This window comes from Lonchura striata, chromosome 2 (genome assembly GCF_046129695.1).
Source record: "Lonchura striata isolate bLonStr1 chromosome 2, bLonStr1.mat, whole genome shotgun sequence".
NCBI classification, from domain to species: domain Eukaryota; kingdom Metazoa; phylum Chordata; class Aves; order Passeriformes; family Estrildidae; genus Lonchura; species Lonchura striata.
The window spans coordinates 24,524,974-24,538,767 of record NC_134604.1 but is presented as its reverse complement, the minus strand read 5'-3'; the positions used below and the strand labels follow the sequence as shown (position 1 = coordinate 24,538,767).

The following is a 13,794-nucleotide window of genomic DNA, read 5'->3' as shown; positions in this document are numbered from 1 at the left end:
TAAAGCTTAGATACTCCATAGTAGACCTGTAGTCTACCAGAAGTTTGCAAACCTTTAGCCATTCCACTTTCATGCAGTCGTTTTTTTATTAGGGGGTCTCAGGATAACAAATCAATCAAGTCCAAGATACTGTGTTGACAGAAGGAACTAAGACAGCACAATTCTTTCTGTGCAGCTATCAGCTGTAATGTAAGCATTCTCAGCCCTAATAATAAGCCTAACCCCTCTTCTGTGAAGGTCATGATCAAGAAAGCGAGTTCTGTTTCAGAGTCCTGTATCATCTGGCATGACTGCTAAGAAGGATGCCGTTCAAATCTGGCAGTGTTTTTGTGATAAGACCATTTGTCCATAGGAGCCACAAGCCTGTTTCACGGAGACTGTTGAACAGTCACCAGAGGATATTTAGTTTCTGCTGGCCTGGAATTATCCCAGGACTGAAAAGCTCTTCAGCTATTACCAGTTTTCTCAGCTACATAGTTCTGGGGTCAGTTAGTTTCAAAATTTCCAAGATCTGTATGTTTGTGAATTTAAAACTTTTTTTTTCCCCCTCTCCTGTGGGAATTGCCACCGTCTGTAAATCTCCTTGATCCCTGTTTTATATTGTTATATAGGTATAATTTAGTGTGTTTATTAACAATTTGATTTCGTTTTTTCTTTCTCTCTTCTCAGATCACTAACAATCAGTTTGTGGCCTTTCTCTGGAGGAGCCTTTCCTTATCTCTTGTGTAAGTATTTATAACATTTTATACTTTTCATTGATATAAGTTGTACCTTTTCTTCAAGTTCCATCAAAGTCAGCCCAGCGCCTCTGTTGCTTCCCATGGTCACAGGACTCAATACTGAATTTTTATTTTAATGAAGTCCAATATTTTAATGCAGTGCCACCTTATGGGACTCAGATTTTAGTTCAGTGACATTGTGTGATTGATTTATCTAGAATTTATATGTGCATTTCTAGATGTCAATATGGAAGATTTCTGTTTATATATGCGGATATACATGTTCTGATGGACATTGTGCTGTTGTTTTCTAGTTCAGAATGAAATATAAAGTATTCCATGCTGTGCAAGTGCAAAACAGTTACAGAAAACAGTCAACTAGCATTTCAGCCTGTCCATACTGAAGTTTGACCCTGTGGTGAGGGACCCTTCCTTACCCAGTCCTGGCTGCTCTCCAAGCTGCTCTTCTTATCTGAGTATATTAAATGTTCTGTATTCTTATTGACATCCAACAGTATCAGGATTAAAGATCTGTCAGCAATTTTTTTGGAAGGTGTTATGAAGGGTTCTTTTCTCATCTAGTCACATTCATTTGAGTTTGGCTGCTGCTATGTAGATTGGTGATTCGCTGGCCTTTTTAACTGAAGAAAATCCTATGTTTATCCAGATAATTGTGTTTTCAAGACCCAGAACAGGAAGAATTAATTTTTTCACAGTTTAAGTTTTGTTTTTTTTCCTTTTTGGGGGGAATAAGGGATGGAGCCTTTTGGAGTGTTTGTTTGTTATCATTTGAGTTTTAATTTTGTCAGGTTCTGACACACGATGGTTTTGCGCATTTGGAACACAAACTCACATTTTTCTGGGATTCCTTCATACATATTGGCAGTGAAATCTAGTGATTTTGAAACAATGACTCTTCTTGTTGAAATATAAAGGGAAATATAGCACTACCACTTCATAATATTTACTATAGTTAAGTAAAGACAGACCAAAGTTTTCCAAAAGTCCACCAGCATTTTAAGCCACTGTTTTGGGCTGTCCAAGCTGAAGCTATTTAATGAATGCCAGAAATAATAATGGCTTTTAAATTTAGGTTTAGAACTCCACATCCAAATATACCTGGACTTTGTGTTACTTCAGATCTCTAGTTTGCAAATTTAAATTCATGTCTCCTACCTGTTCAGAGAGAAAAGTAGATGACTGTTAAAGTGATGACTGGAATTAAAAAAAAAAAAACAAAACAAAACAGTAAGAGAAATAGCTCTTTCATATTTGGGACAGGAATTAAACCTGCAAATCTCTAAATTTATGTTCAAGTTGTATTTTGATTGTTGGGTTTTCTTTAAAGGAATGAGAAAGTGCAAATGGACATTCTAATTTTTTCAAGGTGCTTGCTGAAACCACAAAAGAGCTTTCTTTTCCTGATACTAGACCTAAAATACGTGGCTTTAACATTTAAAGTTGACCCACTACTCTTGCAGTGCAGAAGGAAATGGCACGCTGCCTTCTCCCCCACCCTGTGGGCAAAAAAGATGAGATTTGCTGCAGTGGCTGCCAAAGGTGGTGTGACAATGCCAGCTCCCAAGGATACATATTTAAGTTGACCTATCATGCCTATGGTGTCCCCATATTTCTTCCCCTTCTCCTTTGCCTTTCATTATAAGGTGTCCCAAATCTGTAATTTACAACATGCTGCTCCAGTTTTGCTCTGATATATTTGCTACAAATAAGTAGGAGCCTATGCATGTCCATAGCTGCCCGTAGCGGTGTCAGGCCTGCGAGATGAGGGGAGCAGAGGCGCCCACAGAATGCAACATGGCTTATGTCTAATGTGACATTTATTTGACTCAGAAAGGCAATTGATTAAAGGCCCATTGGACCTTTGACATCATGTATTATGTATTTATCCAGCAGGGGCAGTTTATAACGGCCCCTGACAAATCCTATTACTTTTGTTGCAGTACTTCATAATATCAATAAAAAGCATTAATGATACTCAGGAATGGGAAGCGTTAATACCGCTTATGTTAACGCTTCCCACAGCAGTGGCAAAACCATTTATGTCTGTGGCAGACACTGTGTGCCTTCAACATTTGCACAAAGACACCAGTTAGCATTGTTCTAGCTCTGCAGGGCAAGGCAGTTAGGTGGAAGCAGCAAACTGGCTTCATGATAGGTAGGCATGTGGAAACCTGAAGCTGAAATCCTTCTTCGACATTTGTTGTTTCCCATCTGGCTGCCTTTGTTTCTTGACAGGTAGGATTAGAATCACATGCTCTCTTGCTTCCCTAAGTCTGGCTTATTCCATGGCCAAGAAGGGCTTCTTAGTGCTTCTCCATTTCTAAATTAGCGAGTTCCATGGGACCTCTACTGTATTTCAGTCATGTTTTGTTCTGTACTGGCTCTCCCCTTTCCCTCTGGAAGACAGGTCCTTCACTTTTTGGTAACAGAAAAAGTGTAAATGGGGCATTTTTACATTAGAAGCTTTTAATGGTACCTGACAAGCATGTTTCTGAACTAGAAAAGTGATTTGTTCTGCCCTCTGTGTCCAGCACTGGGCTCTCTTTTCATATCCTTTCTCACAACTTGCTGATGATTCAGTCTTCATCCTTCTCCCAGATGTTACATACATGTCTGCCTAATTATATTGCATCAGGGTTTTGGAGGTGGAAGGATTTAATAGATCTCACCCCCAAACTATATTCCCACTTAAGAGGAATACAGTTAATCTCTGCTCCCCTTGAATGTCCTCAGGACTTTAAGAGACACAGGTGTATTATTTGTCAAAATCATTATTTTCATAGAAGAAGTCTTCCAACCAGCCTGTAGCATCATGGAAATAACTAAGGTACTTTCCAGTAGGAGAGATAGTTACCTAGGATAAACAGCTACAGCAGGACACTTATTTGACTTGCTGAGCACTAGCTGTTCAGATGGAACCCATACAATATTGAAAAGTTATCTGCTATTAGCGTTGGTAAGTGCAAATCAGAAGCACACCAAAGTCATCCAGATACAAGGAAGTTGTAGGACATGTTAACCCAGTTCCATGGATATCTGTCCATCTTGTTTAAATAGATTTCTGATATAACCAGGTTGTACTGAGCTCCAGCATCATTCCTGTCAGACTGAGCACTGATTCTAATTCTTGTTACTTTACATCCTGGTTTAAAAAAGAAAAAAAAATAACAAAAGGAAAAAGAAAAGGAGGGGAAAAGTGAAAAAAACTGCAATTTATTCCCCAGCTTCATGAAGATGTATTTGGTCAAGTAATGATGACCTAAGGGATGCTGAGAGGCATCTTACTGATCTCATCATAGTTATGAGAACCATCCATCAAATGGTCAGTGATTTGTATGTCAAAAGACACCCATCAGTATTCCAGCCTGCCAGTAGCCAGTTTCTGAGAATCCCTATTGACTTTATCAGATATGATGATGCTCAAATAGTCTTTGATATCGCTGTATATGTCCCTGCTTTGGTACTTGTTCACCACAAAACTGTCATCTGTTACCACTCTGAACCATTATCATCAAATAGCAACTAATTAGCCCCCTCTGAATCCCTTTATCTGGTTCTGTGCTTAGTGTTGTTTTGCAGATGAGGAACAACAACAGTGATTGCTGCATCAGGAGCAGGGAGGAAGCATCTTTTCTCTTAGGTTTCTTAAGAAGTTCTCCCTTACTTGAGAAGAGGATAATAACCTCCTGAACAAGCTTATTCATGAATCAGAAATGAACATTTGTAAAATGCCAAAAAAGTCTATATGTAATAAGCCTTATGTTTACAACAGCTTTCAAGAGTTAGCATTTTTCAAGAATTATCATAATTAATGTAATAAATAGGCATGTAAATTATCCAGAAGAATTAGTTGACCTGCTTCTGAAAATAAGGAAGTTTAGGAACGGAATGGTCACCTAAACAGCAGTCTGAGACAGGAAAGGAATTTTTTTTTCCCCAGCTATTATGTGTCTCCTGAAGGGAAGGGAATGTTCCGCAAAAGAAAACAACATGGGCAGAGGCAAATGAGAGAAGTGGTGAAACAGCCTCGAAATGGCAGCAGAGCTGAAATTCTACTCTGGTATATTTATAGAAATGAAACCGTATAACTGAGAGTACACCTTGGGATGAATGTTCTTGAGCAGTGCCACAATTTTTTTATCTGAAGATGTAGCCATCAAAAAATCAATACATGTGCAAGGAAAAAACACCCTAATTATTTAAAATAAATCTGTCAAAGTTCACAGGTTTGTTTAAAAACATCTGTCATAAAAACAGACCAAATATCCAGAAAACTCAAGACATAGCCAGATTTACCAAAAGGGGCAAAATTTGGTCCTAGTTTTTCATTCAAGCATTAGTTTAAATGTTGACATTCAAATTGTTTAGCAAGTATTAAAGGCTGCACATAGCTATGAAGTTGATGTGTGGATTACAGCAGAGGCATGTGTGCAACCTGCCCGCTCATTGCAATACCTACAATATATCCACTGGTGCTGGATGAGATTGAACTCAAGATTGGTCAGCATGACAGCTGAAAATGTCAGACCTTTCTGCCATTATGCATACTAGCAATCTCTTTGTTCTGAGTGATTTTTCATTTGCTTAGTGTAATATAATGCATTGAGTGTTAGCTATTTTTGAAAGATTACACAGTACAACAGAAAAAAAAATAGACTTTAACTAGACAGTTGTAGGAGCATAATACTTTAGTTCTAACTAGAAAAAAGAAGGAGACAGAGAGAAAATAGAGTTGTTCAATGAAGTTTTACCCCACACTGGCATAATTTAATATATTTGGATAGAAAAGACCACCTTTCTCAGTGGCAGTAGCAGTAGCAGCATTTCCTACAGCAGTTTGAATGTCAGCCATCAAAATATTAAGACAGACAAGTTTTTTAGGTCAAAGTCACTGTGCAAAATGGAAACAACTACAGAGTGTAGCAGAGTTTTTCAGAATATTCCCTTTGTAGTTATGGTAAATTATCTTCCAACTTTGGCAAGCACATTGCTCTTCTACAACTGTATCACCAAATGCCTTTTTCATTTCTGAGCTTTATTGTGGGTCCTTCTCCTAGTGCAGAAATCCTCTTTGATGCACCCTGCTTTAGCATCGTGTTGTGTATCTGCCTCCATCCAATGTATACACCAGACATAGGATAAAAATGGTACCAAGAGCAAGTTGTGCTGGAGGAGTGGCTGTTATAAAACACAACATCCAGAAATAGGATGTTCCCTAAAAGTCACCTTTTGATCAAGACATTGTAGATTTGTCTATTGAAGCTGGCACCAAGATATGAATACTCAGGGAGGTCCAAATGCCTGCCCATGTTTCGATGGGTGAGATACCACAATGGAAAATGAGTTTGTAAGAGGATTTCCTCCATCTTCTTTTCCTCTTCACCACTCCCACTTAAAAAAAGAAGGAAATCATCTGCCATGTAGTTCGTTTGTGTGCCATTACACAAGCGCACATGTCAAAACACACGTGAGTAATCTTCAGGCTGTGCTTCATGAAGAATGTTTTGCCTCTTGAATTGGAACTCTTAGACATAAAAGATCGAGGTACATTGAAAATAATGATGCTTTCATCTGAAGTTCTTGTTCAGCTTGAAGCTTTCCATCATTTTGGATAATATCATGCTGCATATGGTTCACAAATTCAGCCCCCCAGCGAATACTTTCATTTCATGTGTTTGCATGCCCAAAATATTAGATTTTTGTGCACCACCAAAAGCAAATACTTTTGGATCTGAATGGATCTTGCTCTCTCCCATTCCATTGTAGTGAGTTTTAAGTTTAATAGAATAGCTGTATCAGTTTTCTGAATTATGTTTTCTAATGTTTTAGCTTCTTAAGCATACTCTAAACAGCTTAAATTTTCAAGGATAAAGTTGAAATCCTGACTTCAAATAACATGCAATTTAGAAGTATTCATGCTTCACCCAATCACCAAAGTAAGGATCAGCTGCAACAATTTAGAAGTATATTCGTGCTTCACCCAATCACCAAAGTAAGGACCAGTTGCAACATTTGGATCTGGGTATGTATTTAAATTTCACATTTGTCCGTGTTCACTTATCCTAGATGTCAGTAAAGAAATTAATTGCTTTTCAATTTTTGCAGTAAATCCACTTCTACATAACAGACAAAAAATAATGTGCAGCATTCTGGGTGCTCTGCAATATGCAGAGGTTGTGAAGGAGACCTACTATGTGTGATCAGCATATAACCAGCTCTGAAGAATGAAGGTTTTCCGACACTGTTTTTCAATTTTTGCATTTAAAAAATCTTTTACACTTTGGGGTTTAAAGCAAATTTCTTATGTGACTATCTGTGCATGCTTAACATGGCCCAGTCATGACATTAAATACTTAAATTCCGCTACAGAAGGCTAAAACATAAATGCAGCTTCTCTTCCAGTGAACTTTAATGGAAAGGTAGCAATTTTTGTCACTCAAATGCCTGCAGACTGAGAAATGCCTCAGAGAAGATTGTCAAAATCCTGTTTTTTCTTAACTGGTTGAAAATAGTTTGGCAGATTTTTATTGTGGAGCCTGCAATTTAATCTCACGTTGATACTGTGACTTCTGTGGCAATGTCTTCACCTTCCATCCTGCCAGTGCAATATTGCCACTCTGCTAGTGGGCAGCCCAGCTTTTCCTATTGCAGGAATTTAAAAAGTGTCAAAGCCTCACAAAGCACGTAGTGTGTTCAGGGAGAAGCAATGCTTTTGTAAGTGCTTCTGATCACCAAGTATTTCTCCTCCACTTCTTACTCCTGAAGTGTTTTCTTGGGAGACAGGGTCCAGAATTCAAAGGCATTCAGCGAGATTTTGTAGATGAATGGGCATCCCATTCTGGGAATATTTTAAAAGCATGAAACTGAACTAGGTATTTAATTAAACTGTACAAGTAAACTGCTGAGAGAGTTGTAGCATCTCTGAACATCTCAAGACAGAGAAATAATACTTGAACATTATAGGTGAATGAGAACTAAATATTGTTAATGAGCAAATTATTGGTGTTGATTGATCCTTTTATAGCTATTAAGCATGCCCCTACTTTTTCCTAATCTGTGCCCACTCCCTTTGAGGGGCCATGTAAAAAAATGTTACCTTCTTCATCCAAATCTTATTAGATAGAAAAAGCTATTTTATTTACCTAAACACTTCTGGATTGTTCAATTATAGTATAGCCTTCACCTTGCCCAATAATTCTTTCTTCACCACTGCTCAATCTCGTCTTCAGGTAAGCAGTGGTTCACCTTACATTCCTTTTGCAAATCTTGATTTAAACTCATGATTACCTGTGTGATACTGTATCAAATGCTCTACTGATACATTAAATTTACTGTGTTTCCTTTGTCTGGATAATCAGTTATCAAAGAAAACTATCAGGTTAGTCTACTACAAACTATATTTGGCAAACTCATGTTTTGTTTCATCCTATTTTCCATTTACCTACATGTCTTTTCCATTATTTTTTCCTTCAACATTTGCTGCACTCAAGCTGTTGAAGCTCCTGATGTTACATCAACATCAAACAAGTGTAAGTGAGATCAGAATCAGTTTCAATACACTGTAGTACAGCCTTGCAAAAGCCTATTCATTCTCATGTCTGCAAAAAGCTACGTTCTCATCTGACAGACAAGTAAAACATCAATTTTATTTTTCATTGTCATTATAGCAAAGGGCAGGTGGGCTGATTTTCAGCCTTGGCTGGTGAATGTTTGCAGTGATGTGCAAAAGGGTTTCTAGAGATAGGATCAGAGACATCTACCTGCACATTAGAGTGCTTGGACACTTGCATTAGAAAAACCTTAATGTATGTATCAGTAATGAAAATCTTAATTAAGAACGCTGCATCATTGTCCATGAACACTCTTTCTTTGTCTGTGTGTGAAGCTCTTTGTGTATTGCAGCATCTACCTGGTCCAGACAGACAGAGTCCTCAAAGAGTGTGTCTGGAAGATCTCTTGATTATTAACAACTAGCAAATGGCAAACTCTTCTTTTGTCTCAACACTGAAACTCAGAATAGTAGAGCACACAGCATAATTTGGGAGTTTGTTTGGACTTTTTCTATGGCTTTTTCCACTTCGTTGTTATACTGGTGGGTTTCAAAATCCAGTAGCATTGATTAGAACTGAATGATGTAACTTAGAGCTACCAAAATGTGCACAGACTATTTACCCAATAGTATATCTTTTCCTTTAGGAACAATGCACTTGCCTGGGCCATGTTCTGTATGCACAAAAAAGTATACTAATGGATGTGACAACTGTGATGTTAATCTCCCTAAATTCAGAAAATGTAGAGTGAAGGCTTCCAGAACAACCTTGCCTCTGCTCCTTGCTTATGATAAGGTGTCTTACTGATCCCTTGGCTCTCCAAGGCAGGCAGTACAGGGAGAAGAGGGAGGAACTGCATGAGGTTTTTTCCCCTGTAATTGTATTCCAGTGGCATTTGTTTGTTGAGCACCACTTGTATGTTTGATGTGGTTTGAAACACATCCAGAAAACCTCTCCAAGTAGTGGACATACAACTGATTTATAGATGTGCTGATAGCAGCATAAATAGTGTAAGGTAAGGAAGAGTGTATGCACGCACACACACTTTTGCCAGAGTTGTATCTTTTGCAAAGATTCAGTGCTGCCTTGTGCATTATGCAGATTTCCAGTAGCAACCTCAGATTAAGACTTTGGTATTGATATTTTCAGTGGGATATAATTTCATTTTCTTACCATATTTGATCTGAGCTTCTTGAGAAATGGTAATCGTGAGACACTGCAATCTTTGCAGGCACATTTGCCAAAGTTGGATTTTTTACTTCCAGATGAGTCAGGCTGTCTTCTCAGGTTCACTGTCATGTCGCTGACATTGGTGGTTTCTGTGGACTCACACCTGCATGGCAGGAGGACATGTCCCAGGAAAGGCAGGAGCAGGAGATACTTCTATTTACTTTGAATAAGAAACAACTGTGGAGTCTCTTGTTGTCTATATAAATCTTTCCAGTTGAGACCCATATAAAAACCTACACATGCAGTGACTTTATTTTTTCATCCTTAGAAAGAATTCCTCCAGTCTGACAGAAGAGTTCATGATGAGGCCAGTAGTTCATGCAAGGCACAAAAGCTGCATATGCCTTTATATTGTCATATAAAAAAATAGTTCTGAAAATGAAACCCATGTAATCCAATAATTCCTCAGACTACAGCTGCTGTTTCAACCATAATTAATATTTCTCGAAACCAACACTTATTTCCCTAAAATATCAGAATCTGAAATATTCCAGATTAAATAAAGTGGGATGGAAAGATGATTAGTGGACTGGAGCATCCCTCTTTTGTGTAAAGTTGAGGGAGCTGGGCCTGTTTAGCCTTGGGAAGAGACAGCTGAGAGGGAATCTTTTAAAGGTATGTAAGAACAGCAGTGTGTCCTTGTGACCAAGAAGGCCAATGGGATCTTGGGCTGCATCAGCAAGAGAGTTGCCAGCAGGTCCAGGGAGGTGATCCTGCCCCTCTGCCCAGCCCTGGTGAGGCACATCTGCAGTGCTGTGTCCAGTTCTGGGCTCCTCAGGACAGGAGGGATATGGAGCTCCTGGAGCCGGTGCAGCACAGAGTGCACAGATGATTAAGGGACTGGAGCAGCCCTCTTAGGAAAGGCTGAGGGAGCTGGGCCTGTTCAGCCTCCAGAAGAGATGACAGAGGGGACCTCGCCAATGTCTATCAGTATCTGAAGGGAGGGTATCAGGGGGATGGAGCCAGGCTCTGCTCAGTGGTGCTGAGCAATGGGACAAGAGACAATGTGCAGACACTGATGCTCAGAAATTCCGCCTGAACATGAGGAAAAACTTCTTTACTGTGCAGGTGACCGAGCACTGGAACAGATTGCCCAGAGATGCTGTGGTGTCTCCCTCACTGGAGATATTCTAAACCCATCTAGACACAACCCTGTGCCATGGGCTTTGGGATGACCCCGCTTGAGAAGGGAGGTCAGACCAGATGACCCATTGTGGCCCCTTCCAACCTACCCAGCCTGTGATTCTGTGAAATTGCTGACTCTTCACTGCTTGGTATCAGGCCAGTGCATTTCATCTAGGCAGAATACAAGTGAGGAATCACTTCCAGTCTGATTTGATAGCATTCTATACCAAAATGCAAATATGAAGTAATTAAAAATGTCCCAAATTCTTCCTGCTATAGCTCAGTCACAGATTGTAAAAATAGTATCTTTTTTTTATCCTTTTTAAATTTTTTTTTACTGGTTATTTACACATTTGGCTGTCTACAGTTAGAAAAGTGTAGCTCGGTGTCTAGAAGAATATTTAAGAAAATAAAGATATTTTAATATGGCAAAAATCTTGTTTTTCCAAAACCAAATGGTTTCAAACATGTCGGTGCTGCTACTTCTCTTTCAGGACTATGTACGTGTCAAGTTTGATGTTTTAAAACAAAGCTGTGTTATAATTATACAAGCATGTTTGAGAAAAAAAGGCTTATGTAAAACTTAACAGCTGGAAACTGTTTTTTATATACTTGGATGACTCAAAAGCATCTGAATGGGTTTTTGCAAAACTTTACCAAAAAAGACATTTCTGGATTGAGACAAGGTATGAGAAATAGCAACTGAAAAGGTAACAGTTTCACAAAGGTATGAGCAAATATAGACAGAGATTATTTAATTCATCAACTTCCATTGCACAGTCATTAATGTAATGCTATTAAAAAAAAAAGGATTCATATTTATATAGTTTTTCAAGGATTTCAAAGATCTGCACTAGACTTTAAGGAATTAAGCTTTGTAGCTGAGCAGTAATCAAATATTGATATTTATATTACATTGGAATACCTCATATTCAAACAAGAAAACAAAGACATAGAGAAAGGCAGAGGGTTTGCCCGAGTCTGCACAGAAAGAGAAAACCACATTTAGCGCCCGTGCCTTTGAGTTGCTCAGCTTGGCAGGGTGGGAGCACACTTGGCATCAGGGGGCTCCTGGCATCTCTCCCTCTGCCTCTCGCTTCAGGCACACCCAGCTTGGAGGTGAACACCTCTCTCACACACATGGGCTGGGCTCAGGTACCCAGCTCCCTTCTTTTTGTCTCCACACTTCATTCCCCAAGGCAAAGTCTGCCAAATTCTGGCTGCTGTGACCATGAAGCTTGACTGCATTCACGTATCACCCCCATTTGAAGTGCATACACTCCTCCCCCGTTCTTGAGGACTGTCAAGGTGAGAGAGCTGTCACCAGAAACCTCCTATGGGGTCTTTTACAGTGCATGGTTCAGTCTATAACTCTCTAACAATAACTTTACTGTTTGAAACCTCAGTCACTGAATAAATATGATTTTACTGCTGCTTAGCTTGGATGCTGAACTGTATTGGAGGAAGCTGCTCTACTTTCATACTGAATTTTTTTTCAGGGTGGTGTGTTTGAAAAATAACACAAATAGGAGAGTTTTTGGATGGTCATATTGAGCAGTCAGCAAGAAGAAAAGTACAGTGTGGTGAAGGGAAATCTGTTTGTAGTAAAAGCAGTATAAGATTGTGGTTTGCTAATGGGACCAAGAACATGAATTTTTCACTTTAACCCGAGCTGTAAAACTCCTTCCCGATGGTGGGGAAATTACTTGGTGTCCTGTTGTTGACCTCAATTTCATCTTCATGGTGTGAACCATGACCCACCTCACCAGACTACCATTCCTCTTGAAGTTCAGGTATTAGCAGAGGTTTTGTAGAGATACTTTTCTAACCTAACAAGCCCACTCCTTGTCAATGCTAAGTGTCATTGTCTTACTTTCCCAATTAAACAGGTTTTTATGGCTTTCACTTTTTTGACTTGGCAGAATCACCAGTTCTGGGAGCAAAGATTAAGTGCTGCCTTGTGCATTATGTAGATTTCCAGTAGCAACCTCAGATTAAGACTCTGGTATTGATATTTTCAGGACATAATTTCATTTTCTTACCACAGTTGATCTGAACTTCTTGAGAAATGGTAATCATGAGACATTGTGATCTTTGCAGACACATTTGTAGTAGCCCTAGATTTGGTTAGATTTAATCTCAGCACATAAACTATTAATTTACGTTAGGAAAAACTTGAATATAGCCAGGTAGGAGGAACACCTTACTCCACAGATTGCCTCAGCAAAAGCAGTTGTCGTCAGTCTTTTGTCAGCTTTTCAAAAGTTTTGGCAGTGTGCCCTATATATTGACCATTTTGCTCGTGAAAGGCCTCAGTTTTGTTTTCCCTTTATCATTTCCACTTTGAGCTGTCTAGTGTTGCAGTGGTTCTCACAAGAAGCTGTCCCTGTATTACTGCCAAAACCAGAATCACAGCCTAAGCCAGCCTTTAACCGGTCATTAAAAGGAAATGACACTCCTCTCATTTTGCTAGCAGTATCACTTCTCAGCTTCACAAATAATTATCTGATCCAAAACTGCTCCACTATTGTGTTTAAGTGTTTTGTGAGTCTTACACCTAAAAATATTCAAATTCTGAGCAGAGTTATTATGCATATCTCTCCTTCTCGCATGTGAATATCCTAAGCACCAGGAAGTGCCAGAATCATGGATCTTTTTGTCAGAACTCATCAGTTCTTGCTTTCTGAGTCATATTTTAGATTGTATGAATTTTTAAATATTTGTTGGTTAGAGGATGATATGTTGAGATGATTGCATAGAGAAAAGAGGAGAAGAGCTACCAAAAGGCAGAAGCCAGCAAGTTGGGTAGGCTGTTGAAGATACCCTTTCCTAGAGAAAAAGTTACATCCTGTAATGCCCAGGTCAGTTGGATATAACAGAGTAGCAGGCTGACAAATTCTCTGCTTTCCTGCTAAATATTATGAACAGAACTTACAAAAAATCCCAAACAAAACCAAAAACAACAAAAAAAAAAAAAAACCAAACAGAAGAATTATTACAATTACATTTCAACTATGGTTGAAGTAGGAGAAACAACTACTGAACAGTGTTAGAAAATATTTCCCATTGTAGTCCATACAAGAACTGGCATTATTTAAATAGCATGGGTGCATATGGGATGCATTTAGGAAGCAGAGAAACTTCACAGC

At 38.9% G+C, this 13,794-nt stretch overlaps 1 protein-coding gene across 47 annotated transcripts in view; it reads left to right on the top strand.

Annotated features, from left to right (window-relative positions):
• ZBTB20 (zinc finger and BTB domain containing 20) overlaps nt 1–13,794 on the top strand; it is a 471,634-nt gene that overhangs the window by 355,631 nt on the left and 102,209 nt on the right. For all 47 annotated transcript variants that reach the window (XM_021548945.2, XM_021548925.2, XM_021548918.2 and 44 more), the window contains one exon: nt 670–725. The gene's annotated coding sequence lies outside the window, so the exon portion shown is untranslated. The remainder of the gene's footprint in view (nt 1–669; nt 726–13,794) is intronic.